General features: G+C 41.5%; 1 protein-coding gene across 2 annotated transcripts in view; it reads left to right on the top strand.

The window, feature by feature from the left end:
* Positions 1-374: 374 nt before the first annotated feature.
* Positions 375-9800, top strand: part of yes1 (YES proto-oncogene 1, Src family tyrosine kinase) — a 33110-nt gene continuing 23684 nt past the window's right edge. Inside the window, exon 1 of one of the 2 annotated variants that reach the window (XM_076984735.1) lies at positions 375-882. The gene's annotated coding sequence lies outside the window, so the exon portion shown is untranslated. The remainder of the gene's footprint in view (positions 883-9800) is intronic. The other variant, XM_076984734.1, reaches the window with a different exon arrangement.

Below are 9800 nucleotides of genomic sequence, written 5' to 3'. Positions count from 1 at the left end.
AAAAAACAGTCTAAGAAGCATTGAGAATATAAAAAACGATCAAGTTACTGTTTGGTCAGTCATGTAACTAGAAGCCAACAATATTTTTTATGATATATTGAGTAAATTAGAATATTCAGCGAAACGTCTTGAATGTCAAGAGATCGTTTTAAGGGTGAACTGGCCGCTGTAATATGTGGAAGTCAGCGACTTTTACTGTGGAGTGTAAGTAATAAAGTGTGTTATGGTGAGGGCCCTGGTGATCTACACGCATCATAAAGGCCAGTTTGAACGCGTCTGAGTTGCAGACATGCATCCCACCGACAGGGGGCGCCCAAACATCACTTTAAACCCTAGCTCAGTAACACGACAAACGTTACATTATGCACACTTGGTTAGAGCGCAAAATTGCGCTTACAAATCACTGACATCATTTCTTCTCACTATTTGTGGATTCTCTCAGTTAGTAAAACCCCGCGGCAGCCAAATTATTGGATACGTTACCGCAAGTTAAACCAAGTCGGCACGGAGGGAGGACCAACCGGCCGTCCGCGGTGCTCCAGTCTTTTGTCAGTCCTACCGGTTCCGGTTTAAAGGGTCTGTTCGCCAGTGTTTGGGCTCCATTACTCTTTTCCTTTGGCTTCAGTGTTTGCAGCAAATATCAAGTGACGTTACTGGATTTATATCCCACTTCACGGATTTACCTCAACCGAACACAACAGATAGTTCTTTGGTTACATGGAGTGTTGTTTGAAGCATGGACGAGGAATGGGACAGTCTGAAAATTTAACTTTGTAGAAAGAAACACTTTGTAGCGCCTCCTTGAAGCGTTATTTGAAGTTGGAGTGGGCAGAAGACGCATGTAACCGCAAGAAAAGAAACTGGTTCGTGTAAAGGTGAGAAGTGAGTTTCCGCTCGGCTCCGTCGATAAAGTGGCCTAGCTCTGTGATTATGTGGAAAAGGTGAAACACCACAGGACTTATTTACCGTCTCCCTCACAGGAACCGGCGGGCTCGCCGTCGTTTTCATTGTATCGAGAGCATTTACTGAATAATTCGGCCACTACATTTGCATTAGTGTAGTTTGAAGACTGATCAGGGTAATGAAACGTGGCTCTTCAAAGTTCATGGATGAAATCTCAGTTTCCGTTCAGACATCATGTCCGATCTGCATGGCCAGGCCTAGTGAACGACCGACGCCTTGTGTGCGCTTCTGGTTATTGTGTCTTTCAGCCTTAAAGGACACATACACACATTCACATGTCTTGATGCGTTTAAAGTACTCCAAAGATTACTTTAAACTATTGTCTGGTATTATACCAACGGGATGCTGATACGTATTGTAGGACTGATTGCTTCGTCATTAACGTGGTCGTGCTTGATCCGGTGTGTGTGTCTATATATATATATATATATATATATATATATATATATATATATATATATATATATATATATATATATATATATAATCTCACACACGTGAGTGTGTGAATCTGCAGTGATTTATACATTTTACAGAGTTTTCTTTTGTCGCATGCACAAGCACTTAGCTTTATCTATCTATACATTTCTGTTATTCAAGAAGTCCAACGTTTCTGGCACACAACAGATACAGCAACACTTGTAGTGATGTAGTAGCATACATCAGTTTTCCGTCCTCAAAAACCTATGTATGTCTCCAAGATTGAGCAAGTGCTGGATTAATCACCCCCGACTTACAATACTGTGAGCATAACGTTTACCTATTGGGATCAGTTTCTATTTGCCTTATTGAAATGTTGACCTTTGACTACTTTCTGGGCTCTGAAATGTTTCCCTCTGTTTATATCATTTGATACAAGGACAATGTGGGTTTGCATTTTTTCCAGTTTATCCAAACCATATTTGAGTTCTAATGAGTATGTGATCTGAGATACTGATGATGAATATTGTAAGAGAGAAGAGGCCACTGACCAGGGAAGAATACATTCGTGGAGCTCAATTTAAGAGACTTATGGTTAACAGATCTGAAAACACAGTTTTGGATGAACTGAGTCATATGCAGTGGTGTGTTGTAAACGGAGAGATGTGAAGATTAAACCCACAGTCCTTCTGAGGGCTCTAACAGTCTCCCCTGCCCTTGACCCTAAGCAGCAAGTCTTTACACTTTTTGTGTGAGCAGCACTTCAGTTAGACAGGAGGTATTAATTGGCTAATGAAGTAGACTCGTCTGGCTAGCTCTCCACTTGCGGTAAATGGTTGGTTTGAAATGCTGACAGCTGTTGAGGGACTCGACTCCTTCCCCTCATGTCCAGTCCTGGAGACCAGCACACCACCTACTTCTCCTTTTTCATTGCTGCTGATGGAGCTCATCAACTAATTGTGGTGCTTTATGCCCTCACAAGTTGTTTTTGCTCCATGGAAGTGCCAAACTGGAGTTCTCATTGACAGTAACTGGATTGCATACAGGAGAAACCGGTAACACCATTAAGATTTGAGGCAGTTTAGAACATTTGAGGTTTTGAAGGATGAGGTTTTGAAGGATGAGGTTTTGAAGGATGAGGTTTTGAAGGATGAGGTTTTGAAGGATGAGGTTCTGAAGGATGAGGTTCTGAAGGATGAGGTTCTGAAGGATGAGGTTCTGAAGGATGAGGTTCTGAAGGATGAGGTTTTGAAGGATGAGGTTTTGAAGGATGAGGTTCTGAAGGATGAGGTTCTGAAGGATGAGGTTCTGAAGGATGAGGTTCTGAAGGATGAGGTTTTGAAGGATGAGGTTTTGAAGGATGAGGTTTTGAAGGATGAGGTTCTGAAGGATGAGGTTCTGAAGGATGAGGTTTTGAAGGGCTCTGAAGAATGATTCAGATGACCAGGTACACGTGAGAAATTGCTTTAGTCAAGCGTCTACATGACAATAGGAAGAGATTACTACTTGGTTAGCTTTCTTTCATTTTTTTTCTTCCTTCCTTTTTCTTTTTTTCTCCTCCCTAACTCCCTCATTCTACCCTTTGACAGGCACAACAGGTGGCTTTTGTGGTATGAATGGACTCGGGAAGGAAGTCATACAGCCCCCCCCCCCCCCCCCCCCCCACACCAAACCCCTTCTTGGCTCTGATTGGCTGCAGCGGCAGGATGCCATGGCGATTAGGCCATTCCGCAGTGCTGCAAGCATGCCAGCACAATTACAGAGTTGCACTTAAAAGTACTGTGGCCAGCTGCAGCCAGACTCTGTATTTACAAATACAGCATTATCAGGGCATAGATGCTACACCAGTGGTTTGAGTCTGGTTGGGTGCAAGTCAAGTGTGAAATCGTGCAAGGGAGTCCACAGTGAAATTGAGGATTCAGAGTTTGGTGTGGGGTCTTTTTTTGTTTTTTCTTCCCTCACTCAGTTCCCAGAAGCTGTGCTGCAGTTTTACATTGTAATATTTTCACTGAATATTCTGAATGATGGTGCAGTATGTGTTCTATAAAACGACTCCTCTGTAAGCCTAACTGGGGAACCAGTGACCCCAGTATGTGTGGGGCTGCTAGCAGACCTGAGCAGAATCTCAGAAGCTTTTCTCTGGGATGTTGTATAAAAGCACAGTGTTGCTTGCCCTGCTGGGTCTGGGACAACTGCACAGTTAGATATCTAATCTAGCAGTCACTGGTCTCCACCTGGCTGACCTTACTGGGTGAAATAGTGCCTTCAGTTTCTTACTTTGTGTTTACCTGGATGAGATCATTCATTCAAGCCAAAATCTTGTATGTTATCATTTCAAAAGTAAAGTTGACATTGTGTCTGGGAGCATGCTCAGATCAGGCCAGAATCACGCTAACGCTGCTAATAGTCCCGCACGCTAACGCTGCTAATAGTCCCGCACGCTAACGCTGCTAATAGTCCCGCACCTAGTTCTTCACACCCTTCCTCTCAGGACGAGAGGAATGATGCAGGACTCAGCATGATGTTGCCTGCAAAGACTGTTGCTTTTCAACCTTAAGGGTGACTTCTGCTGTATTAATGGTTGAAGCTCATGTCATACGGCACCCTAATCATCCCTGTGTGTGTGTGTGTGTGTGTGTGTGTGTTGTGTACATCCTAGACATTTGGCAAAGAGAAACGTATGACAAGACCTGAAGGGCAGGGATATAATTACCTTATATAAGCACAAGGGACAAGAGTCTTTTGGCAGTAGCAGGACATTTATCTCCTATCAGGCTTCTAGCCTCCATCAGTGCTGTTTTTAATATTGAAGGGACTCTTCTAATGTCCCACAATTCTGCTATCTCAACAGCATTGTAATTGATGTCTGCTTAGTTGGTGCTGATATCCAGACTGGGCTTGAACTTGCTTTAGCTGCTTTTGGTGGCCACTCTTGAATGTTTGGCACCATCTTAACATTTTAACAAAAGTCTACTGAGCAGTCTGTGTGATCACTTGTATGGCTGGGAACTCTGGTCATCATACCACTGTCCTCTCAGTTCCCTTGATGTCTCCAGTGTTCCCTGGGCAGACCTTCACACTGACGTACTTCAGCGTAGTCAAACACTCTGCATTGGAGCTACACTAGCTCGGAGGCAACTTCAGTTCAGTCACTCAGTGTTGGAGATCTGAGGCAGCTTCGTGGGGTGCGATGTTCTTCAAAGCCCAGCAGCCTCCTGCGTCCATTACCAGGTGCTCTGTGGATGGATCCTGGCAGCAAGTAAGACGCCAGGTAAACACCAGATAAAACAAACATGAAAAACTGGCACTGGCTAAAGAGAGAGAGAGAGCACCACAGCCTTCTGGCCTCTTCTGGCCTAAAGTTTACAATGACCCAGCTGTGGCAAACTTTATGGCTTCACCATTGGACTTTATAATCAGTTGCGGTTGCATTGTCATCTACAACAGCTGTCACTATGACACCATGCTGTCATTCTTTGTTTTAATTGGAAGCAGTCTTCTCCCCTTGCAATGGACTTCCTAATGTGTGTTGGAGTTCACACACACACACACACACACACACACACACACTTCATTTGTCTGATGCCACAGCTGTGTTCTGTAATAGAGATTCAGAACGGGCTTTGTCCAGCCATGCAGGATTGAGCAGCATCTCAGTTTGTTCTCATACGGTCACTGGCAGTTCTGACAAAGCCTCCTAATATTATTTCATCAACACTAAACAGATAATCTTGCAACTGTCGGTGTTCATTTTTGACATTCATACCAAAGTGCCTAAAGATGAGTACTTCATTAGAATTTGGGTCAAGTAATCACTGTAATGTGACTTATTCAGGGTTCATAGGGAGGGATGTTAGTTCTGTGTCTCACTGATATCACTGTTAAGACACAGTTGATTAGTTTTAGGCTAGGGCTGGTTAGTTATGCTGGTATTAATGTTCATACAGCAGTGCTATAATATAGATTTTACCGTACCATGGATGCTGTGATCATAAGATTGCAAATCAAAAAGTGCCTTGCTCACAACATAAACGTTAAACATAAACATGAATGCCTTCGACTGGTAAGTGTTTTTTTGTGTCTATTTAACCTAGTGCTGGGCGGTATGACCAAAATTCTATATCTCGGTATTTGTCAAAATTTTATCGGTTTCACGGTATTTGACGGTTTTTCCCCCTCATGCGTGATGTGTTAACTGCATTGATTACGAAAAGAATTACTGCAGTAGAGTGGTTAAGAGTACACTATTCCACTATTAGAAAAATGTCTCCACCTAAGTATTGTGGCGTGGCGTAGGAAGAAGAAGCAGGAAACTGATCCAACGAGGCTCTATTTTAATTGCCTTAACGACGTAATCACGTATGAAGCCGTGATCACGCAGAACAAACTCAAACTCATACATACATGAGGGAATGGCATTAACAACAGGACAACACACACACGGCAGGGAACAACTCATACAGTACAACTACATAAACTAATAAGGGAGGACTCAAGCTACATAACACACATAACCAAATACATAACTAATAAATACATGCACCAACATTACACATAACAGGAACCAATACCAGAGCCGTAGGGGCTCATGGGAAGTAGCGCCGTCCCCCTTTGGACCGACGCTACAGTATTACATGTAATACAGATTTGCATGGCCTCACATGATCAGTTTTCAAATGGTAGTACTAAAGTAGTGAATGAATCATATAGCATGACAGTTGCAGTAAAAATACAAAACCTTTTTATTTTTTTAAATCTCTTTTAATGTGATAATTAATTATTTTGAATTATTTCGAATCATTTCGACCATATGTGTATTTGTATAAATATGTAAATTAATTAAGCTGAAGGTGCTGGACAATATTGAAAATGGACCTTGAAAGTGTCGTACATGTGCTTGAATTCCACCTTGTAAAGGTGGATGAACCCTGCAAACAGTGCTGAAGAGCGGAACGCGACCTCAACCCGCCACAGCGGAGCCCCCGCAATTGGTACACGTATTTTCCGGACTATAAGCCGCTACCTATTCCCTCACGCTTTGAACCATGCGACTTATAATGAGGTGTGGCTTTTCTGCAGATGTTTCTTCACCCGTCAGGGGTGGAACAGAAAGTTAATCAGGTGGTAGGACAAAGTTTTAAATCAAAGAAGAAAGTGCTCATTTTCATTTAGCACATGCAAGCAGCAGGTACGACGGAGAATTTTTTTCAAACGAACGTGTGTTGTGCCGAATTACAACTCCCCTCGTTTGCACATGCATAAAGACGCTACAGATGATATTCGGGAGTTACAGTGATTATAACTTAGTTCATTGAGCACTGTAGTTCTGTCCTAACTAGATATTTAGACATAATACTGCTGTAATACTGCGAAGTCATGTGGTCAGAGTAGGGCTGCGGTATTCACCTGCCAACCGCAGGCAATTTCAAGCAACCGTCACACCGCGATGTTCGCCTTTTCTTTTTTTTTCACAAGGTTCTTCTTGTTTTACACATAAGCCACTTCGCTGCGTGTGCGGTGGATGTTAATTACTATTTAAAAACGTTCGTGTCCGTTGCTTCTGAGTGTCTGCCTTTTTATGGAAACAATGGCGGCTACTCTGGTCACAAAACCAAACATGACTTCTCCAGTTTGGGAGCATTTCGGCTTTCAACCGAATGAAAAGAGAGAGCCAGACAATTTAGACGAGGCAATATGCAAAATCTGTGCGCGAAAGGTTGCTGTGAAACGGGGAAACTAAGAGCTCACGCACATTCCGAGCTCACGCGCTACCTACACGAGCCCGTAGACTCTAACGCAGATCCCCTCGCCTGGTGGCGCGACAACCAGGTTAGATTTCCTCTGCTTTCTAAAGTGGCCCGCAAGTACATGTGTATTTGTGCAACGAGCACACCACCAGAGAGAGTTTTTAGTGCTGCCGGAAACATTGTTACCCCACTTAGATCCTCTCTGAAACCACATAAGGTGAACATGTTGGTTTTCCTAGCACATAACAAGGACATGATAATGCCAGACTAAACCTAGACTTAATTACTAAAGAAAGGGTTTCGTTTTCCTTCTTTTTTTTAACGAATTCTGATCTCATGTGCTCAAGTTTTTTTTTGCCTTCTTTGCACAGCGTAGATCAATCGTAGGCTATAAGCTGGACTTTGTTTCCATGAAAGAGTAAAGGAGCCTTCTTATTGCGCGTCATTAGCCTTACGTGCTCTGCATTTAACAATAAGGACGTTTTAATTTGTCCTACAACTGTGTCGTCTTTGTTATAAAAATATAATATTCTTAATAACAATTGCAATAAAAACGTGTTTATAATAGCACTTAAATCAGGATATGTTTGTGAAAACAACAAAAATGGCGATAATACCGCATATCGCGGTGTGGAGCCCTGTTAATTTACCGCAGTGGAAATTCTTACACCGCGAAAGCCCTAGGTCAGAGGTGAACTTCGGTATAGCCAGTGTGTATTTTATTTAAAATAATTAACACCCTTGAGCCACTGTGTGTTATTTATGCATAGAAACATAAATCGACAATATCATCTGTAGCGTCTTTATGCGGATAAACGAGAGGGAGTCGGAATTCGACAGAACACCGGCTGAAAGCCAAAACTGTCGCACATGAAATGCGACAGGCACCGTTCAGAAACTGATCAGTTCAGTTAAATGTATTCAGTTCAGTAGATATATGCGGCTTTTAGCGTATAGCTTAGCCGCTTTTTTGCTTATATAACCTTTTCCTTTTTTTTGTTTAACATTATAGGGGCAGCTTATATTGAGGTACGCTGTATAGTCGAGAAAATACGGTACTTCCTGACAACAGACACTACTCCCTTCTTTGGCAAAAGTTTCTTTGGGGCATCATCTTTTACTTCAATGTTTGGTAGAATTTGTGGTTTAGAACATCCCTCGTTTTCAGCAAGCCAAATTTGTGCTCTATGGAATGTTTGCTTAGCAGCAGCAATACAAAAGCGTCCCGTGAGAAACAATTAACGACCGTGCAGCGTTCCGGACACGTGACGGTTATTTAAACAGGTTTATGAAAAATTCTTATGATAGCAAAAATAAACACCGGTTTTCGGTGCGAACCGGTATACCACCCAACACTAATTTAACCCTTGTGCTTGATGTATATACCTTTTGTACTGTGGAAGACCACTCCAGAAATCAGCATATATCTTTAAGTTTATTATTAAAGAGAATTACTTTATAAATATATAAATTTTATATATATTAAATTTATATCATTATTATAATCATTATTGTGATCTCTATTTTGTAGTCATTGTTTCGAGAAAATGTCATAATTTTGGTATACTTTCTCAGCTTTTTTGTTTATATTCACATGTTACTTTTTCCTTCCGTGGGTATTACTAGCTGCGGTCGCTTGCTCCTATTGAAGTGTTTATGGAAAGTAATACTGAACTGTTACTATGATACTATCATGCACACATTTATATCATGTTTTTGTTTCAGTAGGTTTTAGTTTGGTTAGCTTTCAAAATTTTTACAGTAAATGTTTTTATCTGCATGATAAACCTATAATTATCGAAGCTGATATATTATAAATCAAAGTAGATAATAAATACTGATACCTGTTTCCAGAAACTATTTCTGTAAAACATGGTGTGGTTCTTCTGGTGTTGGCTGTGGAGATTGGTAGGATGGTATTTATGAACCATACTCTGAAACAAGTAGTAGTGGTGGAGTTTGTTTTTTATAGTTCATTTTATATCATAACAAAAGTTGGTGGATGTAAGAAAATGTTTTGTGTACTGCAGTGGCTCCCAACTAGCTCCTGTGAGTGTCCTGTGAAATGAAATGTTCCTGTTTCTTAAATCACTTGCTGTCAGAATCAGAGAACTGATGCCAGGAGATATGACTCACACACAAGTGTTAATGTACAACCATGCTGTTGGTCCAGCTAGTGATCACACTGTAGCCACACCTTGTGTTTGATCAGTTACGTAGATTGACACAAAGTACAGTCTGCTTGTACATTATTAGGCATTATAACTTCCTTTTTAGGTGCCTCTTTTTGAGAAAGCTCTTCACTTCTCAGTAACCTGTAACGTTCCTTTCATATTTCATCTGGTTTATGTTGAACTGGGAGTTCTTTGTCCTGGTGAGTTACTGCAGTGGTCCCACTCACTTTGCCTTAGTTCAGAGGTCTTAGTGTTTAACTACAAAGGATATAGAATCATCACCCGATTTGTTCTCACATAGATATTTCATTTTGTACAGCTGTTGGACATCAGACAGTTGGTACACTAAGCTGATTTTCTTTAACTTGTTAATTCCTATGTGGGGTAGAGGTGCAGTCAGCCGGCTGCTAACCTCATCACACAAGAATGAAGCGTCAGTCCTCATACCCATAAATGACTATGAATGTGATGGGAAGTACAATCACAGTGCTTTGTC

Source organism: Brachyhypopomus gauderio, unplaced genomic scaffold, assembly GCF_052324685.1.
Source record: "Brachyhypopomus gauderio isolate BG-103 unplaced genomic scaffold, BGAUD_0.2 sc34, whole genome shotgun sequence".
Lineage (NCBI taxonomy): Eukaryota > Metazoa > Chordata > Actinopteri > Gymnotiformes > Hypopomidae > Brachyhypopomus > Brachyhypopomus gauderio.
The sequence above is the reverse complement of the archived record's forward strand: the minus strand, read 5'-3'. Positions and strand labels throughout refer to the sequence as shown.